Source organism: Littorina saxatilis, linkage group LG15 (genome assembly GCF_037325665.1).
Source record: "Littorina saxatilis isolate snail1 linkage group LG15, US_GU_Lsax_2.0, whole genome shotgun sequence".
Lineage (NCBI taxonomy): Eukaryota > Metazoa > Mollusca > Gastropoda > Littorinimorpha > Littorinidae > Littorina > Littorina saxatilis.
Window position 1 is genome coordinate 10,615,694 of NC_090259.1, and position 14,170 is coordinate 10,629,863.

A 14,170-nucleotide genomic window follows, 5' to 3' on the forward strand; every position below is an offset into this window, starting at 1 on the left:
GCTCTAATCATTACATTTGATAGTGTCAGTGTTAACTACAATCTGTCACGTAATTAAATAAAAAATTAAAAGCTTCTGTCAAAATAAGAACGCATAAAAGAATCAACATATATCGTTCGACTATCAGTCCTGTCGCAAAATTATTTCTGGGCTTCTTCTTCTTCTGCGTTCGTGGGCTGAAACTCCCACGTACACTCGTGTTTTTTGCACGAGTGGAATTTTACGTGTATGACCGTTTTTTACCCCGCCATTTAGGCAGCCATACGCCGTTTTCGGAGGAAATTTCTGGGCTCATTTGTTTGGTTTGAGACCGTGTCCTTCTCTTCTTCGGCTTCTGAATCAAAAGTTATCGTTTGACCACCCGCCGTGATGCAAACTGATACATGGAAACATTCGTTTGTTTGAAGACCGTGTCCTATTCTTCTTCCTCCTCCTCCTTCTCGTCTTCTTCTTTTTATATTTAGTCAAGTTTTGACTAAATATTTTAACATCGAGGGGGAATCGAAACGAGGGTCGTGGTGTATGTGTGTGTGTGTGTGCGTGTGTGTGTGTGTGTAGAGCGATTCAGACTAAACTACTGGACCGATCTTTATGAAATTTGACATGAGAGTTCCTGGGTATGAAATCCCCGAACGTTTTTTTTCATTTTTTTGATAAATGTCTTTGATGACGTCATATCCGGCTTTTCGTGAAAGTTGAGGCGGCACTGTCACGCCCTCATTTTTCAACCAAATTGGTTGAAATTTTGGTCAAGTACTCTTCGACGAAGCCCGGGGTTCGGTATTGCATTTCAGCTTGGTGGCTTAAAAATTAATTTATGACTTTGGTCATTAAAAATCTGAAAATTGTAAAAAAAAAAAAAAATTTATAAAACGATCCAAATTTACGTTTATCTTATTCGCCATCATTTGCTGATTCCAAAAACATATCAATATGTTATATTCGGATTAAAAACAAGCTCTAAAAATTAAATATATAAAAATTATTATCAAATTTTTTTTTTCGAAATCAATTTAAAAACACTTTCATCTTATTCCTTGTCGGTTCCTGATTCCAAAAATATATAGATATGATATGTTTGGATTAAAAACACGCTCAGAAAGTTAAAACGAAGAGAGGTACAGAAAAGCGTGCTATCCTTCTCAGCGCAACGAATACCCCGCTCTTCTTGTCAATTCCACGTGCACTGCCTTTGCCACGGGCGGTGGAGTGACGATGCTACGAGTATACGGTCTTGCTGCGTTGCGTTGCGTTCAGTTTCATTCTGTGAGTTCGACAGCTACTTGACTAAATATTGTATTTTCGCCTTACGCGACTTGTTTTCTTTCTTGTGTGTGTGTGTGTGTGTGTGTGAGTGTGTGTGTGTGTGTGTGTGTGTGTGTGTGTGAGTGTGTGTGTGTGTGTGACTATTTATTGCGCGATACAAACACTCGACTGAGCAGAATGGGTTTCAAATACTCTCTTGGAACAGCTGCGCCTGCGTCTTTTCTTGTAAAAAAGTGTAATTTAATACTTCTCGAAATAATACTAACCAGAAAGTGAATCGTAAACCAATCAGTCCTAGCCGTTTCGTTTTTCGGTTTCTTATTAAATCATCTTTTTACATTTAGTCAAGTTTTGACTAAATGTTTTAACATAGAGGTGGGAATCGAGACGAGGGTCGTGGTGAATGTGTGTGTGTCTGTCTGTGTGTGTGTGTGTAGAGCGATTCAGGCTAAACTACTGGGCCGATCTTTATGAAATTTGACATGAGAGTTCCTGGGTATGATATCCCCGGACGTTTTTTTCATTTTTTTGATAAATACCTTTGATGACGTCATATCCGGCTTTTTGTAAAAGTTGAGGCGGCACTGTCACACCCTCATTTTTCAATTAAATTGATTGAAATTTTAGCAAAGCAATCTTCGACAAAGGCCGGGGTTTGGTATTGCATTTCAGCTTGGTGGCTTAAAAACTAATGAGTGAGTTTGGTCATTAAAAATCGGAAACTTGTAATTAAAATTATTTTTTTATTAAACGATCCAAAAACAATTTCATCTTATTCTTCGTCATTTTCTGATTCCAAAAACATATACATATGTTATATTTGGATTAAGAACAAGCTCTGAAAATTAAAAAATATAAAAATTATGATCAAAATTAAATTTCCGAAATCGTTTTAAAAACTATTTCATCTTATTCCTTGTCGGTTCCTGATTCCAAAAACATATAGATATGATATGTTTGGATTAAAAACACGCTCAGAAAGTTAAAACGAAGAGAGGTACAGTAAAGCGTGCTATGAAGCACAGCGCAACCGCTACCGCGCCAAACAGGCTCGTCACTTTCACTGCCTTTTGCACTAGCGGCGGACTACGTTCAGTTTCATTCTGTGAGTTCCACAGCTTGACTAAATGTAGTAATTTCGCCTTACGCGACTTGTTACATTTAGTCAAGTTTTGACTAAATGTTTTAATATAGACGGGGAATCGAGACAAGGGTCGTGGTGTATACAGTATGTATGCATGTATGTGCGTGTGTGTGTGTGTGTGTGTGGGTGTGTGTGTGTGTGTGTGTGTGTGTAGAGCGATTCAGAGACAACTACTGGACCGATCTTCATGAAATTTCACATGAGATCCTGGGTATGATATTTCCTGACATTTTTTTCATTTTTTCGATAAATGTCTTTGATGGCGTCATATCCGGCATTTAGTGAAAGTTGAGGCAGCACTAGCACTGTTACGCCCTCATTTTTCAATCAAATTGATTGTAAGTTTGGTCAAGCAATTTTCAACAAAGTCCGGACTATGGGATTGAATTTCAGCTTGGCAGCGTAAAAATCAGTTAACTAGTTTGCTCATTAAAGTTGTCATTAAATTCGAATTTTCACAGACAGATTCAAACATTATTGCATCGTATTTCGCAATTTCTCCTCATTTCAAAAACATATACATATGTTATGTTTACAATAAAAATGTGCTCAGAATTACACAAAATAGGTTTAAGTAAGTGCTGCGTTCGCACGCTACGCGGAGGCGAGCGTGACCCGTCTCGGTTTTTTCGGTGTGGTTAGTCGAGACTATCTTAATATGGTCTCGGCGATGACTTTTTTTGTGTTAATGTGTTATCTTGATGCCGACAGCTTGACTAAATGTTTTTATATCGCTTCACGCGACTTGTTTTTTTTTGCGGGAGTCTTTATTTATTTTAATTAACTTTTTTAACACTTTTTTTAATTGTATATATGTATTTGAAAATGCTGCTTTACGAAATACCTAGCGCGATCACTGTGAAAGATTGCCCGACCCGCTCAGCTGAAGTTGCCCGAAGGAAGCCCGACAAGGTTTCCCAGGAACATCAACACGCGTTTGAGCGGAAGCCACACAATGCAAATGTGCTGGGTCGCCGCCTCACGCGCAGGCGCAAAGTCACGCGTCGGAAGACCTGCAATTTCTACGTCACATCCGCTTCCTGTGCTGCGCGTGCGTGACGCAGAAGCTTTACAACGGTCGCAAAAATCTTGAGCTTGGAAGCCTAGGAAACAACTGTCGTTTTCAGTTTCTAGCTTTCCTTCTCACAACCCCCCCCCCCCCCCCCGATCCCCTCGCGTCTGAAGCATGGAGTTGAAACAAATCGTACACTTTTTTTAAATGTTCGTGTGTGTGTGTGTGTGTGTGTGTGTGTGTGTGTGTGTGTGTGTGTGTGTGTGTGTGTGTGTGTGTGTGTGTGTGTGTGTGTGTGTGTGTGTTTTGGCTATTTGTTTTTAAGTTTGATTGTTTGGATGTTGTCTTCGCTTGGTGCATGATGTGTGTGTTTTGTTGTTTAATTTTATATAGTTCGTCTACAATTTCTTTTAATAATTGTTATTCAAGCTCAATTAGAGAAACACGAGGAAAATTGTTATTGTGGAGGAGACGCATTAAGACATTGGACAGACTTAGTGAAGGGGATATAACAAAATCCGTTTGAATATGTGAATGTTTATAACATCCTGCATAACTCTTCTTGACTAAATATTGCCTGCAATTTTGATTAGGCACTCATATTTACTGTGTATAAGTGAAGGTCATCAGCAATTAGGATACAAATGTCCAAATTTAACATAGAAATGTTGACGTGTTGTCGACGCACGCACCAAAGGAACTGGAAAAAGCAGGAGTGTTGATCATTGTCTGATGCGAGTTTTTGTTTGTTTCTTTCTTTATTTTTTTATTTTTTATTTTTTATTTCATTGTTGGTGTTTTTGTTGTTGTTGGGGGGTGGGGGGGGGGAAGGGGGGTTGTCATTTTCTTTCTGGCTCTTTGTTTTCAACATTCTCCTCCGCATAGTCCTTGGAGTGTTTTGCTGATAAGCTGACCCAAAGAAACCGACACAAATTGGTAAACTTCAATAATGGCAAAAACTAAGCCTTTGCTCACACATTGATAGTGCGACACACACATACACACACACACACACACACACACACACACATACACACACTATCTCTCTCGCTCTTTTTTCATTTCTATGCCTTCCATGCACTTACAAAGTACACTTTCACAGACAGACACATTCGCGCACACCCCCCCCCCCCCCCCCCCCCTCTCATCGATTCTCATATTAACACAGCACAACAAGCACACTTTGCACGTGCAGGTCTTGGCGTGTGTCCACTGCAGTGGAACACCCCTCTTATAAGACATACCAAAACCCCAGAAAATCAGGTCTGTAAAAAGAAGAAGTTTTAATGAAAGGGAGGTAAATTGACAAAGGTTATGAACAGAACATCTGAAAAAGCAAGATCTGAAAAGGGAGGAGGTCTTAAATTGGGGGTGGGGGTGGGGGGTGTCTTAAAAGTGGGTTCCACTGAACTGGTGGAAAGCTGTGCACCATTGACTGCGTTGGGCCGAGAAGTGGGCGAACCCCTAAACGCTGGGCAGCGAGACAGTTAGAGGCGAATAATAGGATTGGTGCTGATCCTATTAGCGGGCTTAATCTAGTCAATCTGTCTCATTAGTCGCCCCATTCCCTCCCCCCGTCCCCCGCCGTCCTCCGCGGCTTCCTTGTTCCGCTGTTGTCGTCTTGTGGACGGTGACTGTGGTGAGTCGTCTTGTGGACGGTGACTGTGGTGATTTCAAGGGCGGTTTGCTGTGCAGTGTCTCCGACAGGCTGCGTCTCTCGAGAGGTTTTGGAGCAGTGGAGATTGGGTGTATTGTGCATGGGGTTGGGTTTGAAGAGACAGAGAGGGAGGAATGTGCAATGACAATGACAATTCTTTTTTTTATCGAGGGTAACAAGAATGATCATAGATATGCTTTCTTGCATCTGGCCCTCGGAGGGACCAGTACCAATCTACTAGGGAGAGATAACGAACGAACGAACGAACGATCTTTATTACTTAAGGATGGAGATTTTAGACTGACGATGGTCTTACAATCTGCCCTGCTAAAACTAAGACAGAAAAATGGAGACAACCAAAAACAAACAATCGCAAACAGACGCGAACAGAAGTTTTAGGTGTCAATACCAATCAGAGAGAGAGAGAGAGAGAGAGAGAGAGAGAGAGAGAGAGAGTGTTACACGACACTTGAGATTGCCACAAGTTCTCAAATGTCGTATAGTTGTGTTCTTTTATTCTACGTCGCCCGTCTTCGCAGCAGCAGAAAACAACTCGTTCTAATGGTTCTGACAAACTTTCTTGTGTGACATATCGTTTTTTGTTTAAAATGTATGAATCTGGTGTATACAAGTCAAAATTTTTGCTTTCTGTCCATGGTGTTCTAAATGAGTTAGGCTTTAGTGATTTTTGGCACAATCAAACTATCAATAATGTAACGGATGGTGATTATCTTAATACTTTCAAAGCACTGATGAAAAATAGGCTACAAGACCAATTTGTCCAAACCTGGCATTCAGAAATAAATAACAATGAGTTTTATTATAATTATAGAATGTATAAAGAGAATTTTGAGTTTGAAAAGTACTTGTCCATCCTGCCGGTTAATTTAGCAAACGCTGTTTTAAAATTTAGAACACTGAATCATAAATTGCCTATACAAAAAGGTAGGACTCTTGGTATTCCTAGACAAGACAGAATCTGTCACAAATGTTCATCAGGTGACCTTGGGGACGAGTTCCATTATATTTTTGTATGTCCTTTTTTTACCAATTATAGAAAACAGTTGTTACGGTGCTATTATTATGCCCGCCCCAATTCAGTTAAATTCAGAGAGCTTTTTTCCACTACAAAAAAGAGTTTATTGCTAAAACTCGCAAAGTTCATGACACTTGTCATGGACTGTTTGAGAAGCGAGTAAAATTTAATTCTCTTTTAGCTTTATACTCCGTTATCTGTTTTGTGTTGTTTGTAATAGTATTTTTGTCCTTATGTTAACCCACCCATCACCCCCCCCCCCCCCCCATTTCCCATAGTAAAGAAATGTATGTAATCACTTTGCACTTGTAGTGTTTTATTATTAGTATTATTATTATTATTATTATTAGTAGTAGTAGTATTAGTATTTATTATTATTGTTGAATTGTTTCTTGTATTGTTTTTGCTCTCCCTCACCCCTCACCTCCCTTTTCTGTACATAGTCTGATTTCTTTTTGTTTTAGTTCCTTTTATTTGGTGTTGAATGAAATGTGTTTTTATTGTGTTTTTTAATTTTCCATGTACCCTCACGGGGTTTTATTGGAATAAAACTTGACTTGACTTGACTTGCTTTGTTAAATTGAGTTCGAGGATTTATTTAGCATTCCATACATACAACTGCACATCGTAGCAGAACTCAAAGTAGAAGCTTTTTAACATTCAAATCGCGCTGGCATATATAGTAAATACTCAATCTCGAGAATATTCCAGACGGAACATGATACAACTACATTATACGAGCCGTCTATGTGACGTTCTCTGTGACGTACATCAAAAGCGCCGACGCACTTAATCCGAACGAACGCCACGAACCCACTACTCAAAACAACGTGGTAAACAACTTGTTTTGACAGGACTAGAAAGTTCACCTGCATTCTCGTCCAAGCATAAATATTGTGTTTACAAAATATAATATCGGTACTTTCCCACAAAGTACAAATAAGTCAACCACATGCAACACACAAAACCGAACCAAAGCTCAGCAACGACAGCGTTTCCTAACAGAGAGAGAGAGAGAGAGAGAGAGAGGGTGGGGGAGGGAAGGACTCGCAAATCCAATTTCTTCCGGACGAGCGCACATATTTTAGTACAAAATATCAGTTTGTCTGTCTTCCTGTCTGTCAGTTAGTAGTTCTGTGAGTTCCTCGGTCCGTCTGTCGGTCAGTTAGTAGTTCTGTGAGTTCCTCGGTCCGTCTGTCGGTCAGTTAGTAGTTCTGTGAGTTCCTCGGTCCGTCTGTCGGTCAGTTAGTAGTTCTGTGAGTTGCTCGGTCCGTCTGTCGGTCAGTTTGCTTGCATGCTTGGGTTTCTTTTCTGCGTCGCGTTTTACGTTCAGCATTTGGAGGATGTCTGACCATTGTGAATAAGTTTAAGAGTTTCTCGGTACATAAACTTATAAATAAACTTTTGAATAGCAGCGTACAGATTTTTCTTCATTTAGCCATTATTTGTCCGCTAAAAATGTTTTAGTAATTTCGACAAATTTGCAGGGGAAAAAATCCTAACAACGTCTCTGGGAGCGGCATGCCCGTCCATTTGCTCGGCAATCCCATGAAGCACTTCCAGAATACCGTCGAAAATACATGTATTTGAAAGGCTTTAAATTGACTTGTGATATTCTTGAAATATTTTCCAGTTTTGTTTGCATACAATAATGCTGACACGGTTTGGTTCACAATTGATTAGGGGTGGGATGGGCAGAGCGGGGTTGGCACTAAGGGGGATGGATTTCAATAGTCAAAACCTACCCCACAGTGCGGGTTTTTTTTGTTTCATTTTTTGCGATTGTACCAAAATACAATCCGACAATAATTCCTTTGTTTCTCGTGGAAGCTACCAGATTGGGAGGCACCAGTTATTTGAGGTAACCGGTAAGGTGAAGATCATTGGCCGAGTTACACGCCGCGAGCGTTTTTTGAGGCGTAAACACAGTGTGTTGATGTTGCCTTCTGTTGCTATTGATTGTCAATCAGTCTCCCTCCCGTCTCCCCCGAGAGCTGTTATCACACGCAATAAAGCGACAACTATTGCATTGCTATCTCTTTTATGTCTCGTGGACTCACAGGTAGAGAACCGTCGTCTGGCTGCAGCGTGTTGTGTTAGACGCGTCAGATGTATCGGAGACTAATATGACGCCGAGGAGACACAAGATTCAAAGTCATGTACAGCAATGAGACGTAAACGACAAGACCAAAAAACGCACACACGCACAAACGCACGCACTTAACAACGTACGTTCGCACGCACGCACGCACACACACACACACACACACACACACACACACACACACACACACACACACACACGCGCGCGCACACACACACACACACACACACACAGGAGGGAGAAAAACACACGAAAAAAAGACAAAAATGAAATAAATATATGACTTTTGATGGCGCATTCTGTATCATCTCTCTCTCTCTCTCTCTCTCTCTCTCTCTCTCTCTCTCTCTCTCTCTCTCTCTCTCTCTCTCTCTCTCTCTCTCTCTCTCTCTTTCAGTATGACCATGGCAGACAACGTTTATTTGAGCTTGATATAAGATGAAACAATCGGCTTTGGTGACAGGACAGGTGTAAAATATCAAACCGTAGGCCTACATGAGAGAGTGTTTTGCAATACTATGCCCGGAGTAATGTTCTCTTTCATAATGTTATCTTTTGTCGAGAATGTTTGTCATTTCTAACCTAAACTTTTTTTAAATGGAAATTGATAGTACAGTATGATATTTCTGTGGTGTGAATATCAGTTTTCGGTGTATGTCGTGTTAGTGAGCGTTGGGACACTCTGTCTGTCTGTCTGTCTGTCTGTCTGTCGCACGCACATACACGGCGGGAGTCGAAACAGAGCATAACAGGCTAATCAAATCAGTAAAGGAAGAAAGAAAACAGTACAAGAAAGAAATCTGAACTAAAATTACAAACTAGTGAGAGTAAAAGACAACAATACAATAAAAGGAAAAAAAATCAGAAAGAAAATACAATCAGACACCCCATCTGTCGAGGAATAGTAACAGAAGGGTTCAAATCCTCTCGCCAGTCGACACTCCAAAGACCTGCAACGCCGCGCGTGAAAGCAGGATATGCGCACGCACCGGCACGTGCGCACGTGCAAAAATGTGGCGCGACCGGCAGCACCGGGCACGGAATCGAAGAACGGGCACGGAACCGGGCACCCAACTTCCGCGCACAAGGCGTGTGTTGACACTAGCCCTCATTAGCCCTCTCTGCACAAACACTCGAGACAAGAGTTAGTTCCTCTCCATGTTTTCATTTTTCGGAAATTGTTGCAATGACGCGTTAACGACCCTACAAAAAAGATGGGTGTTGTGAGATATAGGGCTGGTAATAAGGATCGTCCCGGCGCAGAGTCCATCTGGAGTAGGGTATAGGGGTTTGATCACGAGGCCTGGACTAAATGTTGCCTTTGATCTTTTCTTTTTGTAGTATGATTTGTTTAATTGTCTTTGAAATGTTTTCGAAAACAAAACACGATAATGGCTGATTGAAGTTAGGACGACGATGATGTAAGCAAAGATGATGATGACGATGAGCGCTCATTTCGGTGCTTTGTCAGCGGTAGATAGAAGAACAATTCTCTCTCTCTCTCTCTCTCTCTCTCTCTCTCTCTCTCTCTCTCTCTCTCTCTCTCTCTCTCTCTCTCTCTCTCTCTCTCTCTCTCTCTCTCTCTCTCTCTCTCTCTCTCTCTCTCTCTCTCTCTCTCTCTCTCTCTCTCTCTCTCTCTCTCTCTCTCTCTCTCTCTCTCTCTCTCTCTCTCTCTCTCTCTCTCTCTCTCATATAAACCACAGACAACTTGAGACATGTTGCCACATGAGACCAGTCAGGCAGCACGCCGAAGAGCCCGCACAGCCACAGCGCGTGACTGGCACGTGTGTCACAGCAATCCCCGCACGCGACCGACATGACGTCAGAGTGATGATGACGTCGTGCGTGAATGGGGAGCACACCGGCATCACGGGGAAGCGAAAGAAACAGTGACAAAAGGATTTTTCCTGGCTTTGCGGAGTGGCACGCGCCGACCATCTGTACGACAGGACCGCGCAGGTTGCAAACAATCTGCTGCACCGAGAATGTGTCGCCCTTCCACTGTGCCGAACTGACTGGAGGGAGAGATTGTTATGAGCCTTACTTTTCTTGAAGATGATTGTCTATGGAGCAGTTATCGGGCTAGCCATTTTTATAACCGGTGTATTTATCTGCAAGCGTGAATTCTTGTCCTCACCGAAACCTGTCAGTCTGTTACAAAGGAACAGTCGAAACACGTCTACAACACAGTAATTTCATTTAGACGTGTTTATAAAAAAAAAACCGTCACACGAAATATCAACCACTATGCATGACCGGTTGCCGATATCATTTCCGGTATGCTGAGATTTTATCGGTAACAGAACGGAAAATTCCGGTTGACGCAATCCCTTAATTATGAAGGTTAATTTTCTTGAAGGCGACAGTCCGCTATGGATCTTGGTTTTCTTGAAGAGGATATGAAGCTTAGGTTCCTTGAAGATGACAGTCTACGAGTCATAGTTTTCTTGAAGATGATAGTCTATAATTATGTCATAGTTTCCTTGAAAATGATCATGTGTTCACCTTTTATTCTTAAAGGTGGTGGTCTGTAGCCTCGCTGTATAGCACTGACTGGATGCCGACAGGAAGAGATCGGTTAGAGCATTATTTTTCTTGAAGATGTTAAAGAAAAAAGATATCCAGAGAAAACACAAATGTCGAATTTTCGCCTTGGAAGTCTTCTGCAGTTCTATGTTGGTTCTGAAAAAAAACTTCAAAAATTGGACAGTTGTGTTTTCTTTGTCACGGCGAGTTTAAGAATCTCTTTTTCCATTTAACGTTTTTGATTTTTGTTAAGATGATGGTCTGTGAACCTTACTTTTCTTCAAGATGATAGTTTGAAACTACAGAATGCGACATTTCGCGACCTTCATCGATGCTCCTAAACATGTTGCTCTTGGCTTCGTAAGAACAAACAATAAGAATGGTTTTTTGTAGCATAGCATTAATATTGTTTTCATATCACCGTTGTCGAATTTGAACACACACGATCAAGTTTCCCCGCAGAAAACGCCACAAATCACGACCAAATAACAGCAAGCGCCCGAGCATCATGACAGGAGTGAGATGGTGCCCATATGGGGCCCCGGTCGCTGGAGCTCTCACTGCGTTCCGTGGGGAGAGAGTTAATGGCACGGTCAGAGAGTTAAGGTGTAGACGACGAGGGATAATGAGCACCGTATCAGTGAATCGACACTTCTGGACCATACTTCATTTCATCCTCATTGCTTAAAGCTGCCGTCCTTGCCGCGTACACGATCATGTTTACTGTCGCATTCTGTCCAGGTTTGTATGTGCACAAGAGCATCCATTCACGTTGAAACATTTACAAAATACGACAGCCTGGCTGCGTACTGCGCAGAGGGAATTTTTGTGTGAAGAAAAACTTTCTTAAATGCTAATAGTGTCACGTCAACCTGTGAATTTAAATCATTACCTATTGCCTACTGTGCACAAACAAGTGTCAGGATGTTTATTTAAATCATTACCTATTGCCTTCTGTGCACAAACAAGTGTCAGGATGTTCATTTAAATCATTACCTATTGCCTTCTGTGCACAAACAAGTGTCAGGATGTTCATTTAAATCATTACCTATTGCCTTCTGTGCACAAACAAGTGTCAGGATGTTCATTTAAATCATTACCTATTGCCTTCTGTGCACAAACAAGTGTCAGGATGTTCATTTAAATCATTACCTATTGCCTTCTGTGCACAAACAAGTGTCAGGATGTTCATTTAAATCATTACCTATTGCCTTCTGTGCACAAACAAGTGTCAGGATGTTCATTTAAATCATTACCTATTGCCTTCTGTGCACAAACAAGTGTCAGGATGTTCATTTAAATCATTACCTATTGCCTTCTGTGCACAAACAAGTGTCAGGATGTTCATTTAAATCATTACCTATTGCCTTCTGTGCACAAACAAGTGTCAGGATGTTCATTTAAATCATTACCTATTGCCTTCTGTGCACAAACAAGTGTCAGGATGTTCATTTAAATCATTACCTATTGCCTTCTGTGCACAAACAAGTAGTGTCAGGATGTTCATTTAAATCATTACCTATTGTCTTCTGTGCACAAACAAGTGTCAGGATGTTCATTTAAATCATTACCTATTGTCTTCTGTGCACAAACAAGTGTCAGGATGTTCATTTAAATCATTACCTATTGCCTTCTGTGCACAAACAAGTGTCAGGATGTTCATTTAAATCATTACCTATTGCCTTCTGTGCACAAACAAGTGTCAGGATGTTCATTTAAATCATTACCTATTGCCTTCTGTGCACAAACAAGTAGTGTCAGGATGTTCATTTAAATCATTACCTATTGCCTTCTGTGCACAAACAAGTAGTGTCAGGATGTTCATTTAAATCATTACCTATTGTCTTCTGTGCACAAACAAGTGTCAGGATGTTCATTTAAATCATTACCTATTGCCTTCTGTGCACAAACAAGTGTCAGGATGTTCATTTAAATCATTACCTATTGCCTTCTGTGCACAAACAAGTGTCAGGATGTTCATTTAAATCATTACCTATTGCCTTCTGTGCACAAACAAGTGTCAGGATGTTCATTTAAATCATTACCTATTGCCTTCTGTGCACAAACAAGTGTCAGGATGTTCATTTAAATCATTACCTATTGCCTTCTGTGCACAAACAAGTGTCAGGATGTTCATTTTTGACGGTATACGTTCAAGTGGATGGATGGTCCTATGCCATGTAAACGCCATGTAACCGCCTGGCCAGATGTGAAATGATGAGCTGAATTCGGCGTTTACACGGGGATGACTGTGACTCTAAGTTGTGGACGACGAAGGAAAATGAGTTCCGTATCAGTGAATCAACACTTCTGGACCATATTTAATTTATTTCTCCTTGACGTTGCCCCTGTGTTGGTTGTTTGTTTGAGTGATATCGCGTTGATGACTGAGCTGTCTTCGCAGTTCTTTGTTTTATGATGTATTGGTTGAAACATATTTTATTCAGGAAACATAGGGTGACGTGTATTACAACGGAATCACTATGCTTATGTTAAGTGTGGTTATATGTTTTGCATCTTATGGTAACATTACAGTTTTTTTGTTAATTCATCTGTTTGTGTTAATTCATCTGTTTGTGTTAATTCATCTGTTTGTGTTAATTCATCTGTTTGTGTTAATTCATCTGTTTGTGTTAATTCATCTGTTTGTGTTAATTCATCTGTTTGTGTTAATTCATCTGTTTGTGTTAATTCATCTGTTTGTGTTGCGGAGATCCTGCTCGTGTTATAATAGCGTGTTCTTTGCATACATTAGAAATGTTGTTTTTTTAAATCTCAAATTCGAGAAGATTGACCGGTTTTCTTGTTCCTAAGATGACTTCTGAGAGCAGTCTGAGTGAACAAAAGAAGCGCACATTTGTTTCGCTGCTCTATTCATTCGTATACAGCCCTGAAAGTCCAACAAATGGTGTACTCGCCTTTGGCTAGTGATTCTAAAAATGTACTAGCCAGGGAGCAAACTTTACTAGCCAAACCAACCATTTGTTTCAGTAACTTTACTCGCATTTGACGAGTAGATGAACATTTCTACTCGCCAGTTACATGTTTCTACTCGCATTTGGCGAGTAGATGAACATTTCTACTCGCCAGTTACATGTTTCTACTCGCATTTGGCGAGTAGATGAACATTTCTACTCGCCAGTTACATGTTTCTACTCGCCATGGGGAGTAAAATACTCGCCACTTTCAGGCCTGGTGTAGCTATATATCCTCTCTGTTTTGCGGTCAATCTCAGACTGACATTTATAATAATAATAAGAAGAAGAAGAACGGGCATTTATAAAGCGCCTTATCAGAAGTTCAAAGCGCGTGACAACAATACATACATGTATACAAAATTCATACAATCACTGTCAGATTCAAACAACACAAGTCATCATGCACATCTCACATCCCCAGACTCTATGCTAAGGAACTATCCGTAA